The sequence below is a fragment of the Delphinus delphis genome, chromosome 12 (genome assembly GCF_949987515.2).
Source record: "Delphinus delphis chromosome 12, mDelDel1.2, whole genome shotgun sequence".
Lineage (NCBI taxonomy): Eukaryota > Metazoa > Chordata > Mammalia > Artiodactyla > Delphinidae > Delphinus > Delphinus delphis.
In genome coordinates, this window is record NC_082694.2 from 250937 (window position 1) to 272671 (window position 21735).

Below are 21735 nucleotides of genomic sequence, written 5' to 3' on the forward strand. Positions count from 1 at the left end.
TTGGGACGCCTCTGTTTACAAGAACCTCGTTTACAGTACAAGTTCAACATCGCAGAAAGTGAAAAATGGATAAAGAAGTTGTGGTATTTACTTACAAAGCAATATCACTCAGCAATGAAATCTATGTCATCAGGCCCTTAGCATCACAATGAGTGGATTCAGGTATGATGATTCTAACTGAAGCAAGTCACACAGAAAAAGAAACATCATAAGATATCAGTAATACACGGAATGTAAACTTGGCTACACAGGAACTGAATTACAGAACAGAACAGGGTCTCAAATTTAGAAAACCAACTTATGCTTGCTTAAGGGTAAAGGTGAGTTGGGGTGCTGCATAAAACCAGAGATTGAAATGAGCACAGATAAAGTTCCTTAAGTCAAATATGGAATAGACAAGAGCTACTCCTTGCTCAACGAAATGGACTCAACACCGCATATTAAACGCCTAAGAATGTACCTGACTAGTAAGTATCTTAAAACCTATGGATTGCTATGTCTCCGAAAGAGAATCAAGCATGTGTACAGGGGCATAAACGCAGCAGTGATAGCATAGGGGAGGTTCGGTGAGCAAATGAAGACCCTTTGAAGTCATATTGCATGGTACCCATTACACGGGTCTCAGATCTCCAGGTTTAAGGTATTCTTCCTTCAGCTGAAACATGCATGTGGAACGCAAGTATGATCAACCATGTGAACGGGAGACGTGTTCAAATATGTCTCAGTTTTCCTCCCCTGGTACTCGGGTGCAACATTCCAGACGCTTTACTAACACTCTCCCCACTTGGAGAGTCAGCGCCTTTAACCTCCTGTTTGGCCCAGTTTGCAATTTCTGCGGAAGATGAACAGGAATAGCGAGAACCAATGAGAGACTAGCTGGAGGTGTCTGGACGGGCAAATTTAACTCTCATTTCCCACCAGGAAGAGGAAATAACCAAAGGCTCAGCGTGCCGTACCGGAACCAGATTAGGGCCTGAAGCCATCCTGCGGTGTTGCGGCCAGGTCACAAGAAAGCAAGTTGAAGAAAGGAGCTCAGGGGCACTGTAATTCACAAACCTGCAGAGTTATAAATGACAGCTATCGTCCAAAAATAGACTGAAGTAAGGCTGCCAAGAGGACTTGAATGCGGGGCAGTATTGCAGGAAACCGATTTCAGGAGGTAGACTGGAATTGCATTGAAAGCATAGGAAAAGAGGCAGAACGTCCACAATGATGCACTTGGCCAAAAAGGGCGTATGCGTTTTTTCCTGAATATATTCAGGAAAAAACGCATACGCCCTTTTTGGCCAACCAAGCAAGCTTGCAAAGGAAATCTGCACTACAATGAAGTCTCACTTCCCCCCGGTCAAAAGGGCCATCTGAAAAAAGTGTAAAATCCAGAAAGGCAGGACAGGCCATGGAGAACTGGGAGCCTTGTTATGCTGATGGGCGGGATGTAAATTGCCAACAGACACTCGGGAGAAGTGTATGGTGTTTCCTGAAACATCTAAAAAACAAAGCAACAGAGCCTAGGGCACTGCCACTTATGGTCCTATAGCTTAGGGAAATTAAAATCAAAAAGACACAGCCACCCCAAAGTTTGGGACGCCTCTGTTTACAAGAACCTCGTTTACCGTACAAGTTCAATATCACAGAAAGTGAAAAATGGATAAAGAACTTGTGGTACTTACGTACAATGCAGTATCACTCAGCAATGAAATCTATGTCTTCAGGCCCGTAGCAGCATAATGAGTGGATTCAGGTACGATGATTCTAACTGAAATAAGTCACACAGAAAAAGAAACATCATAAGATATCACTAATACACAGAATGTAAACTTGGCTACACAGGAACTGCATTCCAAAACAGAACAGGGTCTCAAATTTAGAAAACCAACTTATGCTTTCTTAAGGGGAAAGGTGAGTTGGGGTGCTGCATAAAACCAGAGATTGAAATGAGCACAGATAAAGTTCCTTAAGCCAAATATAGAATAGACAAGAGCTACTCCTTGCTCAACGAAATGGACTCAACACCGCGTATTAAACGCCTAAGAATGTACCTGACTAGTAAGTATCTTAAAACCTATGGATTGCTATGTCTCCAAAAGAGAATCAAGCGTGTGTACAGGGGCATAAACGCAGCAGTGATAGGATTGGAGAGGTTCGGTGAGCAAATGAAGACCCTTTGAAGTCATATTGCATGGTACCCATTCCACGGATCTCAACTCTCCAGGTTTAAGGTATTCTTCCTTCAGCTAAAACATGCATGTGGAACCCAGAGTATGATCAACCATGTGAACGGGAGACGTGTTCAAATATGTCTCAGTTTTCCTCCCCTGGTACTCGGGTGCAACATTCCAGACGCTTTACTAACACTCTCCCCACTTGGAGAGTCAGTCCCTTTAACCTCCTGTTTGGCCCAGTTTGCAATTTCTGCGGAAGATGAACAGGAATAGCGAGAACCAATGAGAGACTAGCTGGAGGTGTCTGAACGGGCAAATTTAATTCTCATTTCCCACCAGGAAGAGGAATTAACCAAAGGCTCAGCATGCCGGGCCGGAACCAGATTAGGGCCTGAAGCCATCCTGCGGTGTTGCGGCCAGGTCACAAGAAAGCGAGTTGAAGAAAGGAGCTCAGGGGCACTGTAATTCACAAACCTGCAGAGTTATAAATGACAGCTATCGTCCAAAAATAGACTGAAGTAAGGCTGCCAAGAGGACTTGAAAGCGGGGCAGAATTGCAGGAAACCGATTTCAGGAGGTAGACTGGAATTGCATTGAAAGCATAGGAAAAGAGGCAGAACGTCCACAATGATGCACTTGGCCAAAAAGGGCGTATGCGTTTTTTCCTGAATATATTCAGGAAAAAACGCATACGCCCTTTTTGGCCAACCAAGCAAGCTTGCAAAGGAAATCTGCACTACAATGAAGTCTCACTTCCCCCCGGTCAAAAGGGCCATCTGAAAAAAGTGTAAAATCCAGAAAGGCAGGACAGGCCATGGAGAACTGGGAGCCTTGTTATGCTGATGGGCGGGATGTAAATTGCCAACAGACACTCGGGAGAAGTGTATGGTGTTTCCTGAAACATCTAAAAAACAAAGCAACAGAGCCTAGGGCACTGCCACTTATGGTCCTATAGCTTAGGGAAATTAAAATCAAAAAGACACAGCCACCCCAAAGTTTGGGACGCCTCTGTTTACAAGAACCTCGTTTACAGTACAAGTTCAACATCGCAGAAAGTGAAAAATGGATAAAGAAGTTGTGGTATTTACTTACAAAGCAATATCACTCAGCAATGAAATCTATGTCATCAGGCCCTTAGCAGCACAATGAGTGGATTCAGGTATGATGATTCTAACTGAAATAAGTCACACAGAAAAAGAAACATCATAAGATATCAGTAATACATGGAATGTAAACTTGCCTGCACAGGAACTGAATTACAGAACAGAACAGGGTCTCAAATTTAGAAAACCAACTTATGCTTGCTTAAGGGTAAAGGTGAGTTGGGGTGCTGCATAAAACCAGAGATTGAAATGAGCACAGATAAAGTTCCTTAAGTCAAATATGGAATAGACAAGAGCTACTCCTTGCTCAACGAAATGGACTCAACACCGCATATTAAACGCCTAAGAATGTACCTGACTAGTAAGTATCGTAAAACCTATGGATTGCTATGTCTCCAAAAGAGAATCAAGCATGTGTACAGGGGCATAAACGCAGCAGTGATAGGATTGGAGAGGTTCGGTAAGCAAATGAAGACCCTTTGAAGTCATATTGCATGGTACCCATTACACGAGTCTCAACTCTCCAGGTTTAAGGTATTCTTCCTTCAGCTAAAACATGCATGTGGAACCTAAGTATGATCAACCATGTGATCGGGAGACGTGTTCAAATATGTCTCAGTTTTCGTACCCTGGTACTCGGGTGCAACATTCCAGACGCTTTACTAACACTCTCCCCACTTGGAGAGTCAGCGCCTTTAACCTCCTGTTTGGCCCAGTTTGCAATTTCTGCGGAAGATGAACAGGAATAGTGAGAACCAATGAGAGGCTAGCTGGAGGTGTCTGGACGGGCAAATTTAACTCTCATTTCCCACCAGGAAGAGGAAATAACCAAAGGCTCAGCGTGCTGTACCGGAACCAGATTAGGGCCTGAAGCCATCCTGCGGTGTTGCGGCCAGCTCAAAAGAAAGCGAGTTGAAGAAAGGAGCTCAGGGGCACTGTAATTCACAAACCTGCAGAGTTATAAATGACAGCTATCGTCCAAAAATAGACTGAAGTAAGGCTGCCAAGAGGACTTGAAAGCGGGGCAGAATTGCAGGAAACCGATTTCAGGAGGTAGACTGGAATTGCATTGAAAGCATAGGAAAAGAGGCAGAACGTCCACAATGATGCACTTGGCCAAAAAGGGCGTATGCGTTTTTTCCTGAATATATTCAGGAAAAAACGCATACGCCCTTTTTGGCCAACCAAGCAAGCTTGCAAAGGAAATCTGCACTACAATGAAGTCTCACTTCCCCCCGGTCAAAAGGGCCATCTGAAAAAAGTGTAAAATCCAGAAAGGCAGGACAGGCCATGGAGAACTGGGAGCCTTGTTATGCTGATGGGCGGGATGTAAATTGCCAACAACCACTCGGGAGAAGTGTATGGTGTTTCCTGAAACATCTAAAAAACAAAGCAACAGAACCTAGGGCACTTCCACTTATGGTCCTATAGCTTAGGGAAATTAAAATCAAAAAGACACAGCCACCCCAAAGTTTGGAACGGCTCTGTTTACAAGAACCTCGTTTACAGTACAAGTTCAACATCGCAGAAAGTGAAAAATGGATAAACAAGTTGTGGTATTTACTTACAAAGCAATATCACTCAGCAATGAAATCTGTGTCATCAGGCCCTTAGCAGCACAATGAGTGGATTCAGGTATGATGATTCTAACTGAAATAAGTCACACAGAAAAAGAAACATCATAAGATATCAGTAATACACGGAATGTAAACTTGGCTACACAGGAACTGAATTACAGAACAGAACAGGGTCTCAAATATAGAAAACCAACTTATGCTTGCTTAAGGGTAAAGGTGAGTTGGGGTGCTGCATAAAACCAGAGATTGAAATGAGCACAGATAAAGTTCCTTAAGCCAACTATGGAATAGACAAGAGCTACTCCTTGCTCAACGAAATGAACTCAACACCCCATATTAAACGCCTAAGAATGTACCTGACTAGTAAGTATCTTAAAACCTATGGATTGCTATGTCTCCAAAAGAGAATCAAGCATGTGTACAGGGGCATAAACGCAGCAGTGCTAGGATTGGAGAGGTTCGGTGAGCAAATGAAGACCCTTTGAAGTCATATTGCATGGTACCCATTCCACGGGTTTCAACTACCCAGGTTTAAGGTATTCTTCCTTCAGCTAAAACATGCATGTGGAACCTAGAGTATGATCAACCATGTGATAGGGAGACGTGTTCAAATATGTCTCAGTTTTCCTCCCCTGGTACTCGGGTGCAACATTCCAGACGCTTTACTAACACTCTCCCCACTTGGAGAGTCAGTCCCTTTAACCTCCTGTTTGGCCCAGTTTGCAATTTCTGCGGAAGATGAACAGGAATAGCGAGAACCAATGAGAGGCTAGCTGGAGGTGTCTGGACGGGCAAATTTAACTCTCATTTCCCACCAGGAAGAGGAATTAACCAAAGGCTCAGCATGCCGGGCCGGAACCAGATTAGGGCCTGAAGCCATCCTGTGGTGTTGCGGCCAGCTCAAAAGAAAGCGAGTTGAAGAAAGGAGCTCAGGGGCACTGTAATTCACAAACCTGCAGAGTTATAAATGACAGCTATCGTCCAAAAATAGACTGAAGTAAGGCTGCCAAGAGGACTTGAAAGCGGGGCAGAATTGCAGGAAACCGATTTCAGGAGGTAGACTGGAATTGCATTGAAAACATAGGAAAAGAGGCAGAACGTCCACAATGATGCACTTGGCCAAAAAGGGCGTATGCGTTTTTTCCTGAATATAATCAGGAAAAAACGCATACGCCCTTTTTGGCCAACCAAGCAAGCTTGCAAAGGAAATCTGCACTACAATGAAGTCTCACTTCCCCCCGGTCAAAAGGGCCATCTGAAAAAAGTGTAAAATCCAGAAAGGCAACAGGCCATTGAGAACTGGGAGCCTTGTTATGCTGATGGGCGGGATGTAAATTGCCAACAGACACTCGGGAGAAGTGTATGGTGTTTCCTGAAACATCTAAAAAACAAAGCAACAGAGCCTAGGGCACTTCCACTTATGGTCCTATAGCTTAGGGAAATTAAAATCAAAAAGACACAGCCACCCCAAAGTTTGGAACGGCTCTGTTTACAAGAACCTCGTTTACAGTACAAGTTCAACATCGCAGAAAGTGAAAAATGGATAAAGAACTTGTGGTACTTACGTACAATGCAGTATCACTCAGCAATGAAATCTATGTCATCAGGCCCGTAGCAGCATAATGAGTAGATTCAGGTACGATGATTCTAACTGAAATAAGTCACACAGAAAAAGAAACATCATAAGATATCACTAATACACGGAATGTAAACTTGGCTACACAGGAACTGAATTCCAAAACAGAACAGGTTCTCAAATTTAGAAAACCAACTTATGCTTGCTTAAGGGTAAAGGTGAGTTGGGTTGCTGCATAAAACCAGAGATTGAAATGAGTACAGATAAAGTTCCTTAAGCCAAATATGGAATAGACAAGAGCTACTCCTTGCTCCACGAAATGGACTCAACACCGCATATTAAACGCCTAAGAATGTACCTGACTAGTAAGTATCTTAAAACCTATGGATTGCTATGTCTCCGAAAGAGAATCAAGCATGTGTACAGGGGCATAAACGCAGCAGTGATAGGATTGGAGAGGTTCGGTTAGCAAATGAAGACCCTTTGAAGTCATATTGCATGGTACCCATTCCACGGGTTTCAACTACCCAGGTTTTAGGTATTCTTCCTTCAGCTAAAACATGCATGTGGAACCCAGAGTATGATCAACCATGTGATCGGGAGACGTGTTCAAATATGTCTCAGTTTTCCTCCCCTGGTACTCGGGTGCAACATTCCAGACGCTTTACTAACACTCTCCCCACTTGGAGAGTCACTCCCTTTAACCTCCTGTTTGGCCCAGTTTGCAATTTCTGCGGAAGATGAACAGGAATAGCGAGAACCAATGAGAGGCTAGCTGGAGGTGTCTGGACGGGCAAATTTAACTCTCATTTCCCAACAGGAAGAGGAAATAACCAAAGGCTCAGCGTGCTGTACCGGAACCAGATTAGGGCCTGAAGCCATCCTGCGGTGTTGCGGCCAGCTCAAAAGAAAGCGAGTTGAAGAAAGGAGCTCAGGGGCACTGTAATTCACAAACCTGCAGAGTTATAAATGACAGCTATCGTCCAAAAATAGACTGAAGTAAGGCTGCCAAGAGGACTTGAAAGCGGGGCAGAATGCAGGAAACCGATTTCTGGAGGTAGACTGGAATTGCATTGAAAGCATAGGAAAAGAGGCAGAACGTCCACAATGATGCACCTGGCCAAAAAGGGCGTATGCGTTTTTTCCTGAATATATTCAGGAAAAAACGCATACGCCCTTTTTGGCCAACCAAGCAAGCTTGCAAAAGAAATCTGCACTACAATGAAGTCTCACTTCCCCCCGGTCAAAAGGGCCATCTGAAAAAAGTGTAAAATCCAGAAAGGCAACAGGCCATTGAGAACTGGGAGCCTTGTTATGCTGATGGGCGGGATGTAAATTGCCAACAGACACTTGGGAGAAGTGTATGGTGTTTCCTGAAACATCTAAAAAACAAAGCAACAGAGCCTAGGGCACTTCCACTTATGGTCCTATAGCTTAGGGAAATTAAAATCAAAAAGACACAGCCACCCCAAAGTTTGGAACGGCTCTGTTTACAAGAACCTCGTTTACAGTACAAGTTCAACATCGCAGAAAGTGAAAAATGCATAAAGAAGTTGTGGTATTCACTTACAAAGCAATATCACTCAGCAATGAAATCTATGTCATCAGGCCCTTAGCAGCACAATGAGTGGATTCAGGTATGATGATTCTAACTGAAATAAGTCACACAGAAAAAGAAACATCATAAGATATCAGTAATACACGGAATGTAAACTTGGCTACACAGGAACTGAATTACAGAACAGAACAGGGTCTCAAATTTAGAAAAACAACTTATGCTTGCTTAAGGGTAAATGTGAGTTGGGGTGCTGCATAAAACCAGAGATTGAAATGAGCACAGATAAAGTTCCTTAAGCCAAATATGGAATAGACAAGAGCTACTCCTTGCTCAACGAAATGGACTCAACATCGCATATTAAACGCCTAAGAATGTACCTGACTTGTAAGTATCTTAAAACCTATGGATTGCTATGTCTCCGAAAGAGAATCAAGCATGTGTACAGGGGCATAAACGCAGCAGTGATAGGATTGGAGAGGTTCGGTGAGCAAATGAAGACCCTTTGAAGTCATATTGCATGGTACCCATTCCACGGGTTTCAAATACCCAGGTTTAAGGTATTCTTCCTTCAGCTAAAACATGCATGTGGAACCTAGAGTATGATCAACCATGTGATCGGGAGACGTGTTCAAATATGTCTCAGTTTTCCTCCCCTGGTACTCGGGTGCAACATTCCAGACGCTTTACTAACACTCTCCCCACTTGGAGAGTCAGTCCCTTTAACCTCCTGTTAGGCCCAGTTTGCAATTTCTGCGGAAGATGAACAGGAATAGCGAGAACCAATGAGAGGCTAGCTGGAGGTGTCTGGACGGGCAAATTTAACTCTCATTTCCCACCAGGAAGAGGAATTAACCAAAGGATCAGCGTGCCGGGCCGGAACCAGATTAGGGCCTGAAGGCATCCTGCGGTGTTGCGGCCAGCTCACAAGAAAGCGAGTAGAAGAAAGGAGCCCAGGGGCACTGTAATTCACAAACCTGCAGAGTTATAAATGACAGCTATCGTCCAAAAATAGACTGAAGTAAGGCTGCCAAGAGGACTTGAAAGCGGGGCAGAATTGCAGGAAACCGATTTCAGGAGGTAGACTGGAATTGCATTGAAAGCATAGGAAAAGAGGCAGAACGTCCACAATGATGCACTTGGCCAAAAAGGGCGTATGCGTTTTTTCCTGAATATATTCAGGAAAAAACGCATACGCCCTTTTAGGCCAACCAAGCAAGCTTGCAAAGGAAATCTGCACTACAATGAAGTCTCACTTCCCCCCGGTCAAAAGGGCCATCTGAAAAAAGTGTAAAATCCAGAAAGGCAGGACAGGCCATGGAGAACTGGGAGCCTTGTTATGCTGATGGGCGGGATGTAAATTGCCAACAGACACTCGGGAGAAGTGTATGGTGTTTCCTGAAACATCTAAAAAACAAAGCAACAGAGCCTAGGGCACTGCCACTTATGGTCCTATAGCTTAGGGAAATTAAAATCAAAAAGACACAGCCACCCCAAATTTTGGGACGCCTCTGTTTACAACAACCTCGTTTACAGTACAAGTTCAACATCGCAGAAAGTGAAAAATGGATAAAGAAGTTGTGGTATTTACTTACAAAGCAATATCACTCAGCAATGAAATCTATGTCATCAGGCCCTTAGCATCACAATGAGTGGATTCAGGTATGATGATTCTAACTGAAATAAGTCACACAGAAAAAGAAACATCATAAGATATCAGTAATACACGGAATGGAAACTTGGCTACACAGGAACTGAATTACAGAACAGAAAAGGGTCTCAAATTTAGAAAACCAACTTATGCTTGCATAAGGGTAAAGGTGAGTTGGGGTGCTGCATAAAACCAGAGATTGAAATGAGCACAGATAAAGTTCCTTAAGCCAAATATGGAATAGACAAGAGCTACTCCTTGCTCAACGAAATGGACTCAACACCCCATATTAAATGCCTAAGAATTTACCTGACTAGTAAGTATCTTAAAACCTATGGATTGCTATGTCTCCAAAAGAGAATCAAGCGTGTGTACAGGGGCATAAACGCAGCAGTGATAGGATTGGAGAGGTTCGGTGAGCAAATGAAGACCCTTTGAAGTCATATTGCATGGTACCCATTCCACGGGTTTCAACTACCCAGGTTTTAGGTATTCTTCCTTCAGCTAAAACATGCATGTGGAACCCAAGTATGATCAACCATGTGAACGGGAGACGTGTTCAAATATGTCTCAGTTTTCCTCCCCTGGTACTCGGGTGCAACATTCCAGACGCTTTACTAACACTCTCCCCACTTGGAGAGTCAGCGCCTTTAACCTCCTGTTTGGCCCAGTTTGCAATTTCTGCGGAAGATGAACAGGAATAGCGAGAACCAATGAGAGGCTAGCTGGAGGTGTCTGGACGGGCAAATTTAACTCTCATTTCCCACCAGGAAGAGGAATTAACCAAAGGCTCAGCGTGCCGTACCGGAACCAGATTAGAGCCTGAAGCCATCCTGCGGTGTTGCGGCCAGCTCAAAAGAAAGCGAGTTGAACAAAGGAGCTCAGGGGCACTGTAATTCACAAACCTGCAGACTTATAAATGACAGCTATCGTCCAAAAATAGACTGAAGTAAGGCTGCCAAGAGGACTTGAAAGCGGGGCAGAATTGCAGGAAACAGATTTCAGGAGGTAGACTGGAATTGCATTGAAAGCATAGGAAAAGAGGCAGAACGTCCACAATGATGCACTTGGCCAAAAAGAGCGTATGCGTTTTTCCCTGAATATATTCAGGAAAAAACGCATATGCCCTTTTTGGCCAACCAAGCAAGCTTGCAAAGGAAATCTGCACTACAATGAAGTCTCACTTCCCCCCGGTCAAAAGGGCCATCTGAAAAAAGTGTAAAATCCAGAAAGGCAGGACAGGCCATGGAGAACTGGGAGCCTTGTTATGCTGATGGGCGGGATGTAAATTGCCAACAGACACACGGGAGAAGTGTAAGGTGTTTCCTGAAACATCTAAAAAACAAAGCAACAGAGCCTAGGGCACTGCCACTTATGGTCCTATAGCTTAGGGAAATTAAAATCAAAAAGACACAGCCACCCCAAAGTTTGGGACGCCTCTGTTTACAAGAACCTCGTTTACAGTACAAGTTCAACATCGCAGAAAGTGAAAAATGGATAAAGAAGTTGTGGTATTTACTTACAAAGCAATATCACTCAGCAAAGAAATCTATGTCATCAGGCCCTTAGCATCACAATGAGTGGATTCAGGTATGATGATTCTAACTGAAATAAGTCACACAGAAAAAGAAACATCATAAGATATCAGTAATACACGGAATGGAAACTTGGCTACACAGGAACTGAATTACAGAACAGAACAGGGTCTCAAATTTAGAAAACCAACTTATGCTTGCTTAAGGGTAAAGGTGAGTTGGGGTGCTGCATAAAACCAGAGATTGAAATGAGCACAGATAAAGTTCCTTAAGTCAAATATGGAATAGACAAGAGCTACTCCTTGCTCAACGAAATGAACTCAACACCCCATATTAAATGCCTAAGAATATACCTGACTAGTAAGTATCTTAAAACCTATGGATTGCTATGTCTCCAAAAGAGAATCAAGCGTGTGTACAGGGGCATAAACTCAGCAGTGATAGGATTGGAGAGGTTCGGTGAGCAAATGAAGACCCTTTGAAGTCATATTGCATGGTACCCATTCCACGGGTTTCAACTACCCAGGTTTAAGGTATTCTTCCTTCAGCTAAAACATGCATGTGGAACCTAGAGTATGATCAACCATGTGATCGGGAGACGTGTTCAAATATGTCTCAGTTTTCGTACCCTGGTACTCGGATGCAACATTCCAGATGCTTTACTAACACTCTCCCCACTTGGAGAGTCAGTCCCTGTAACCTCCTGTTTGGCCCAGTTTGCAATTTCTGCGGAAGATGAACAGGAATAGCGAGAACCAATGAGAGACTAGCTGGAGGTGTCTGGACGGGCAAATTTAACTCTCATTTCCCACCAGGAAGAGGAAATAACCAAAGGCTCAGCGTGCCGTGCCGGAACCAGATTAGGGCCTGAAGCCATCCTGCGGTGTTGCGGCCAGCTCACAAGAAAGCGATTTGAAGAAAGGAGCTCAGGGGCACTGTAATTCACAAACCTGCAGAGTTATAAATGACAGCTATCGTCCAAAAATAGACTGAAGTAAGGCTGCCAAGAGGACTTGAAAGCGGGGCAGAATTGCAGGAAACCGATTTCAGGAGGTAGACTGGAATTGCATTGAAAGCATAGGAAAAGAGGCAGAACGTCCACAATGATGCACTTGGCCAAAAAGGGCGTATGCGTTTTTTCCTGAATATATTCAGGAAAAAACGCATACGCCCTTTTTGGCCAACCAAGCAAGCTTGCAAAGGAAATCTGCACTACAATGAAGTCTCACTTCCCCCCGGTCAAAAGGGCCATCTGAAAAAAGTGTAAAATCCAGAAAGGCAGGACAGGCCATGGAGAACTGGGAGCCTTGTTATGCTGATGGGCGGGATGTAAATTGCCAACAGACACTCTGGAGAAGTGTATGGTGTTTCCTGAAACATCTAAAAAACAAAGCAACAGAGCCTAGGGCACTTCCACTTATGGTCCTATAGCTTAGGGAAATTAAAATCAAAAAGACACAGCCACCCCAAAGTTTGGAACGGCTCTGTTTACAAGAACCTCGTTTACACTACAAGTTCAACATCGCAGAAAGTGAAAAATGGATAAAGAACTTGTGGTACTTACGTACAATGCAGTATCACTCAGCAATGAAATCTGTGTCATCAGGCCCTTAGCAGCACAATGAGTGGATCAGGTACGATGATTCTAACTGAAGTAAGTCACACAGAAAAAGAAACATCATAAGATATCAGTAATACACGGAATGTAAACTTGGCTACACAGGAACTGAATTACAGAACAGAACAGGGTCTCAAATTTAGAAAACCAACTTATGCTTGCTTAAGGGGAAAGGTGAGTTGGGGTGCTGCATAAAACCAGAGATTGAAATGAGCACAGATAAAGTTCCTTAAGTCAAATATGGAATAGACAAGAGCTACTCCTTGCTCAACGAAATGGACTCAACACCGCATATTAAACGCCTAAGAATGTACCTGACTAGTAAGTATCTTAAAAACCTATGGATTGCTATGTCTCCGAAAGAGAATCAAGCATGTGTACAGGGGCATAAACGCAGCAGTGATAGGATTGGAGAGGTTCGGTGAGCAAATGAAGACCCTTTGAAGTCATATTGCATGGTACCCATTACACGGGTCTTAACTCTCCAGGTTTAAGGTATTCTTCCTTCAGCTAAAACATGCATGTGGAACCCAAGTATGATCAACCATGTGAACGGGAGACGTGTTCAAATATGTCTCAGTTTTCCTCCCCTGGTACTCGGGTGCAACATTCCAGACGCTTTACTAACACTCTCCCCACTTGGAGAGTCAGCGCCTTTAACCTCCTGTTTGGCCCAGTTTGCAATTTCTGCGGAAGATGAACAGGAATAGCGAAAACCAATGAGAGACTAGCTGGAGGTGTCTGGACGGGCAAATTTAACTCTCATTTCCCACCAGGAAAAGGAAATAACCAAAGGCTCAGCGTGCCGTGCCGGAACCAGATTAGGGCCTGAAGCCATCCTGCGGTGTTGCGGCCAGGTCACAAGAAAGCAAGTTGAAGAAAGGAGCTCAGGGGCACTGTAATGAACAAACCTGCAGAGTTATAAATGACAGCTATCGTCCAAAAATAGACTGAAGTAAGGCTGCCAAGAGGACTTGAAAGCGGGGCAGAATTGCAGGAAACCGATTTCAGGAGGTAGACTGGAATTGCATTGAAAGCATAGGAAAAGAGGCAGAACGTCCACAATGATGCACTTGGCCAAAAAGGGCATATGCGTTTTTTCCTGAATATATTCAGGAAAAAACGCATACGCACTTTTTGGCCAACCAAGCAAGCTTGCAAAGGAAATCTGCACTACAATGAAATCTCACTTCCCCCCGGTCAAAAGGGCCATCTGAAAAAAGTGTAAAATCCAGAAAGGCAGGACAGGCCATGGAGAACTGGGAGCCTTGTTATGCTGATGGGCGGGATGTAAATTGCCAACAACCACTCGGGAGAAGTGTATGGTGTTTCCTGAAACATCTAAAAAACAAAGCAACAGAACCTAGGGCACTTCCACTTATGGTCCTATAGCTTAGGGAAATTAAAATCAAAAAGACACAGCCACCCCAAAGTTTGGAACGGCTCTGTTTACAAGAACCTCGTTTACAGTACAAGTTCAACATCGCAGAAAGTGAAAAATGGATAAAGAAGTTGTGGTATTTACTTACAAAGCAATATCACTCAGCAATGAAATCTGTGTCATCAGGCCCTTAGCAGCACAATGAGTGGATTCAGGTATGATGATTCTAACTGAAGTAAGTCACACAGAAAAAGAAACATCATAAGATATCAGTAATACACGGAATGGAAACTTGGCTACACAGGAACTGAATTACAGAACAGAACAGGGTCTCAAATTTAGAAAACCAACTTATGCTTGCTTAAGGGTAAAGGTGAGGTGGGGTGCTGCATAAAACCAGAGATTGAAATGAGCACAGATAAAGTTCCTTAAGTCAAATATGGAATAGACAAGAGCTACTCCTTGCTCAATGAAATGGACTCAACACCGCATATTAAACGCCTAAGAATGTACCTGACTAGTAAGTATCTTAAAACCTATGGATTGCTATGTCTCCGAAAGAGAATCAAGCATGTGTACAGGGGCATAAACGCAGCAGTGATAGGATTGGAGAGGTTCGGTGAGCAAATGAAGACCCTTTGAAGTCATATTGCATGGTACCCATTCCACGGGTTTCAACTACCCAGGTTTAAGGTATTCTTCCTTCAGCTAAAACATGCATGTGGAACCTAGAGTATGATCAACCATGTGATCAGGAGACGTGTTCAAATATGTCTCAGTTTTCCTCCCCTGGTACTCGGGTGCAACATTCCAGACGCTTTACTAACACTCTCCCCACTTGGAGAGTCAGTCATTTTAACCTCCTGTTTGGCCCAGTTTGCAATTTCTGCGGAAGATGAACAGGAATAGCGAGAACCAATGAGAGGCTAGCTGGAGGTGTCTGGACGGGCAAATTTAACTCTCATTTCCCACCAGGAAGAGGAATTAACCAAAGGCTCAGCATGCCGGGCTGGAAGCAGATTAGGGCCTGAAGCCATCCTGCGGTGTTGCGGCCAGGTCACAAGAAAGCGAGTTGAAGAAAGGAGCTCAGGGGCACTGTAATTCACAAACCTGCAGACTTATAAATGACAGCGATCGTCCAAAAATAGACTGAAGTAAGGCTGCCAAGAGGACTTGAAAGCGGGGCAGAATTGCAGGAAACCGATTTCAGGAGGTAGACTGGAATTGCATTGAAAGCATAGGAAAAGAGGCAGAACGTCCACAATGATGCACTTGGCCAAAAAGGGCGTATGCGTTTTTTCCTGAATATATTCAGGAAAAAACGCATACGCCCTTTTTGGCCAACCAAGCAAGCTTGCAAAGAAAATCTGCACTACAATGAAGTCTCACTTCCCCCCGGTCAAAAGGGCCATCTGAAAAAAGTGTAAAATCCAGAAAGGCAACAGGCCATAGAGAACTGGGAGCCTTGTTATGCTGATGGGCGTGATGTAAATTGCCAACAGACACTCAGGAGAAGTGTATGGTGTTTCCTGAAACATCTAAAAAACAAAGCAACGGAGCCTAGGGCACTTCCACTTATGGTCGTATAGCTTAGGGAAATTAAAATCAAAAAGACACAGCCACCCCAAAGTTTGGAACGGCTCTGTTTACAAGAACCTCGTTTACAGTACAAGTTCAACATCGCAGAAAGTGAAAAATGGATAAAGAAGTTGTGGTATTCACTTACAAAGCAATATCACTCAGCAATGAAATCTATGTCATCAGGCCCTTAGCAGCACAATGAGTGGATTCAGGTATGATGATTCTAACTGAAATAAGTCACACAGAAAAAGAAACATCATAAGATATCAGTAATACACGGAATGTAAACTTGGCTACACAGGAACTGAATTACAGAACAGAACAGGGTCTCAAATTTAGAAAAACAACTTATGCTTGCTTAAGGGTAAAGGTGAGTTGGGGTGCTGCATAAAACCAGAGATTGAAATGAGCACAGATAAAGTTCCTTAAGCCAAATATGGAATAGACAAGAGCTACTCCTTGCTCAATGAAATGGACTCAACACCCCATATTAAACGCCTAAGAATGTACCTGACTAGTAAGTATCTTAAAACCTATGGATTGCTATGTCTCCGAAAGAGAATCAAGCATGTGTACAGGGGCATAAACGCAGCAGTGATAGGATTGGAGAGGTTTGGTGAGCAAATGAAGACCCTTTGAAGTCATATTGCATGGTACCCATTCCACGGGTTTCAACTACCCAGGTTTAAGGTATTCTTCCTTCAGCTAAAACATGCATGTGGAACCTAGAGTATGATCAACCATGTGATCGGGAGACGTGTTCAAATATGTCTCAGTTTTCCTCCCCTGGTACTCGGGTGCAACATTCCAGACGCTTTACTAACACTCTCCCCACTTGGAGAGTCAGTCCCTTTAACCTCCTGTTTGGCCCAGTTTGCAATTTCTGCGGAAGATGAACAGGAATAGCGAGAACCAATGAGAGGCTAGCTGGAGGTGTCTGGACGGGCAAATTATTCCTGAATATATTCAGGAAAAAACGCATATGCCCTTTTTGGCCAACCAAGCAAGCTTGCAAAGGAAATCTGCACTACAATGAAGTCTCACTTCCCCCCGGTCAAAAGGGCCATCTGAAAAAAGTGTAAAATCCAGAAAGGCAGGACAGGCCAAGGACAACTGGGAGCCTTGTTATGCTGATGGGCGGGATGTAAATTGCCAACAGACACTCCGGAGAAGTGTATGGTGTTTCCTGAAACATCTAAAAAACAAAGCAACAGAGCCTAGGGCACTGCCACTTATGGTCCTATAGCTTAGGGAAATTAAAATCAAAAAGACACAGCCACCCCAAGTTTGGGACGCCTCTGTTTACAAGAACCTCGTTTACAGTACAAGTTCAACATCGCAGAAAGTGAAAAATGGATAAAGAAGTTGTGGTATTTACTTACAAAGCAATATCACTCAGCAATGAAATCTATGTCATCAGGCCCTTAGCATCACAATGAGTGGATTCAGGTATGATGATTCTAACTGAAATAAGTCACACAGAAAAAGAAACATCATAAGATATCAGTAATACACGGAATGTAAACTTGGCTACACAGGAACTGAATTACAGAAAAGAACAGGGTCTCAAATTTAGAAAAACAACTTATGCTTGCTTAAGGGGAAAGGTGAGTTGGGGTGCTGTATAAAACCAGAGATTGAAATGAGCACAGATAAAGGTCCTTAAGTCAAATATGGAATAGACAAGAGCTACTCCTTGCTCAACGAAATGGACTCAACACCGCATATTAAACGCCTAAGAATGTACCTGACTAGTAAGTATCGTAAAACCTATGGATTGCTATGTCTCCAAAAGAGAATCAAGCATGTGTACAGGGGCATAAACGCAGCAGTGATAGGATTGGAGAGGTTCGGTGAGCAAATGAAGACCCTTTGAAGTCATATTGCATGGTATCCATTCCACGGGTCTCAACTCTCCAGGTTTAAGGTATTCTTCCTTCAGCTAAAACATGCATGTGGAACCCAAGTATGATCAACCATGTGAACGGGAGACGTGTTCAAATATGTCTCAGTTTTCCTCCCCTGGTACTCGGGTGCAACATTCCAGACGCTTTACTAACACTCTCCCCACTTGGAGAGTCAGCGCCTTTAACCTCTTGTTTGGCCCAGTTTGCAATTTCTGCGGAAGATGAACAGGAATAGCGAGAACCAATGAGAGGCTAGCTGGAGGTGTCTGGACGGGCAAATTTAACTCTCATTTCCCACAGGAAGAGGGAATAACCAAAGGCTCAGCGTGCCATACCGGAACCAGATTAGGGCCTGAAGCCATCCTGCGGTGTTGCGGCCAGCTCAAAAGAAAGCAAGTTGAAGAAAGGAGCTCAGGGGCACTGTAATGAACAAACCTGCAGAGTTATAAATGACAGCTATCGTCCAAAAATAGACTGAAGTAAGGCTGCCAAGAGGACTTGAAAGCGGGGCAGAATTGCAGGAAACCGATTTCAGGAGGTAGACTGGAATTGCATTGAAAGCATAGGAAAAGAGGCAGAACGTCCACAATGATGCACTTGGCCAAAAAGGGCGTATGCGTTTTTTCCTGAATATATTCAGGAAAAAACGCATACGCCCTTTTTGGCCAACCAAGCAAGCTTGCAAAGGAAATCTGCACTACAATGAAATCTCACTTCCCCCCGGTCAAAAGGGCCATCTGAAAAAAGTGTAAAATCCAGAAAGGCAGGACAGGCCATGGAGAACTGGGAGCCTTGTTATGCTGATGGGCGGGATGTAAATTGCCAACAACCACTGGGGAGAAGTGTATGGTGTTTCCTGAAACATCTAAAAAACAAAGCAACAGAACCTAGGGCACTTCCACTTATGGTCCTATAGCTTAGGGAAATTAAAATCAAAAAGACACAGCCACCCCAAAGTTTGGAACGGCTCTGTTTACAAGAACCTCGTTTACAGTACAAGTTCAACATCGCAGAAAGTGAAAAATGGATAAAGAAGTTGTGGTATTTACTTACAAAGCAATATCACTCAGCAATGAAATCTGTGTCATCAGGCCCTTAGCAGCACAATGAGTGGATTCAGGTATGATGATTCTAACTGAAGTAAGTCACACAGAAAAAGAAACATCATAAGATATCAGTAATACACGGAATGGAAACTTGGCTACACAGGAACTGAATTACAGAACAGAACAGGGTCTCAAATTTAGAAAACCAACTTATGCTTGCTTAAGGGGAAAGGTGAGGTGGGGTGCTGCATAAAACCAGAGATTGAAATGAGCACAGATAAAGTTCCTTAAGTCAAATATGGAATAGACAAGAGCTACTCCTTGCTCAATGAAATGGACTCAACACCGCATATTAAACGCCTAAGAATGTACCTGACTAGTAAGTATCTTAAAACCTATGGATTGCTATGTCTCCGAAAGAGAATCAAGCATGTGTACAGGGGCATAAACGCAGCAGTGATAGGATTGGAGAGGTTCGGTGAGCAAATGAAGACCCTTTGAAGTCATATTGCATGGTACCCATTCCACGGGTTTCAACTACCCAGGTTTAAGGTATTCTTCCTTCAGCTAAAACATGCATGTGGAACCTAGAGTATGATCAACCATGTGATCAGGAGACGTGTTCAAATATGTCTCAGTTTTCCTCCCCTGGTACTCGGGTGCAACATTCCAGACGCTTTACTAACACTCTCCCCACTTGGAGAGTCAGTCCTTTTAACCTCCTGTTTGGCCCAGTTTGCAATTTCTGCGGAAGATGAACAGGAATAGCGAGAACCAATGAGAGGCTAGCTGGAGGTGTCTGGACGGGCAAATTATTCCTGAATATATTCAGGAAAAAACGCATATGCCCTTTTTGGCCAACCAAGCAAGCTTGCAAAGGAAATCTGCACTACAATGAAGTCTCACTTCCCCCCGGTCAAAAGGGCCATCTGAAAAAAGTGTAAAATCCAGAAAGGCAGGACAGGCCAAGGACAACTGGGAGCCTTGTTATGCTGATGGGCGGGATGTAAATTGCCAACAGACACTCGGGAGAAGTGTATGGTGTTTCCTGAAACATCTAAAAAACAAAGCAACAGAGCCTAGGGCACTGCCACTTATGGTCCTATAGCTTAGGGAAATTAAAATCAAAAAGACACAGCCACCCCAAGTTTGGGACGCCTCTGTTTACAAGAACCTCGTTTACAGTACAAGTTCAACATCGCAGAAAGTGAAAAATGGATAAAGAAGTTGTGGTATTTACTTACAAAGCAATATCACTCAGCAATGAAATCTATGTCATCAGGCCCTTAGCATCACAATGAGTGGATTCAGGTATGATGATTCTAACTGAAATAAGTCACACAGAAAAAGAAACATCATAAGATATCAGTAATACACGGAATGTAAACTTGGCTACACAGGAACTGAATTACAGAAAAGAACAGGGTCTCAAATTTAGAAAAACAACTTATGCTTGCTTAAGGGGAAAGGTGAGTTGGGGTGCTGTATAAAACCAGAGATTGAAATGAGCACAGATAAAGGTCCTTAAGTCAAATATGGAATAGACAAGAGCTACTCCTTGCTCAACGAAATGGACTCAACACCGCATATTAAACGCCTAAGAATGTACCTGACTAGTAAGTATCGTAAAACCTATGGATTGCTATGTCTCCAAAAGAGAATCAAGCATGTGTACAGGGGCATAAACGCAGCAGTGATAGGATTGGAGAGGTTCGGTGAGCAAATGAAGACCCTTTGAAGTCATATTGCATGGTATCCATTCCACGGGTCTCAACTCTCCAGGTTTAAGGTATTCTTCCTTCAGCTAAAACATGCATGTGGAACCCAAGTATGATCAACCATGTGAACGGGAGACGTGTTCAAATATGTCTCAGTTTTCCTCCCCTGGTACTCGGGTGCAACATTCCAGACGCTTTACTAACACTCTCCCCACTTGGAGAGTCAGCGCCTTTAACCTCCTGTTTGGCCCAGTTTGCAATTTCTGCGGAAGATGAACAGGAATAGCGAGAACCAATGAGAGGCTAGCTGGAGGTGTCTGGACGGGCAAATTTAACTCTCATTTCCCACAGGAAGAGGGAATAACCAAAGGCTCAGCGTGCCATACCGGAACCAGATTAGGGCCTGAAGCCATCCTGCGGTGTTGCGGCCAGCTCAAAAGAAAGCAAGTTGAAGAAAGGAGCTCAGGGGCACTGTAATGAACAAACCTGCAGAGTTATAAATGACAGCTATCGTCCAAAAATAGACAGAAGTAAGGCTGCCAAGAGGACTTGAAAGCGGGGCAGAATTGCAGGAAACCGATTTCAGGAGGTAGACTGGAATTGCATTGAAAGCATAGGAAAAGAGGCAGAACGTCCACAATGATGCACTTGGCCAAAAAGGGCGTATGCGTTTTTTCCTGAATATATTCAGGAAAAAACGCATACGCCCTTTTTGGCCAACCAAGCAAGCTTGCAAAGGAAATCTGCACTACAATGAAATCTCACTTCCCCCCGGTCAAAAGGGCCATCTGAAAAAAGTGTAAAATCCAGAAAGGCAGGACAGGCCATGGAGAACTGGGAGCCTTGTTATGCTGATGGGCGGGATGTAAATTGCCAACAACCACTCGGGAGAAGTGTATGGTGTTTCCTGAAACATCTAAAAAACAAAGCAACAGAACCTAGGGCACTTCCACTTATGGTCCTATAGCTTAGGGAAATTAAAATCAAAAAGACACAGCCACCCCAAAGTTTGGAACGGCTCTGTTTACAAGAACCTCGTTTACAGTACAAGTTCAACATCGCAGAAAGTGAAAAATGGATAAAGAAGTTGTGGTATTTACTTACAAAGCAATATCACTCAGCAATGAAATCTGTGTCATCAGGCCCTTAGCAGCACAATGAGTGGATTCAGGTATGATGATTCTAACTGAAGTAAGTCACACAGAAAAAGAAACATCATAAGATATCAGTAATACACGGAATGTAAACTTGGCTACACAGGAACTGAATTACAGAACAGAACAGGGTCTCAAATTTAGAAAACCAACTTATGCTTGCTTAAGGGT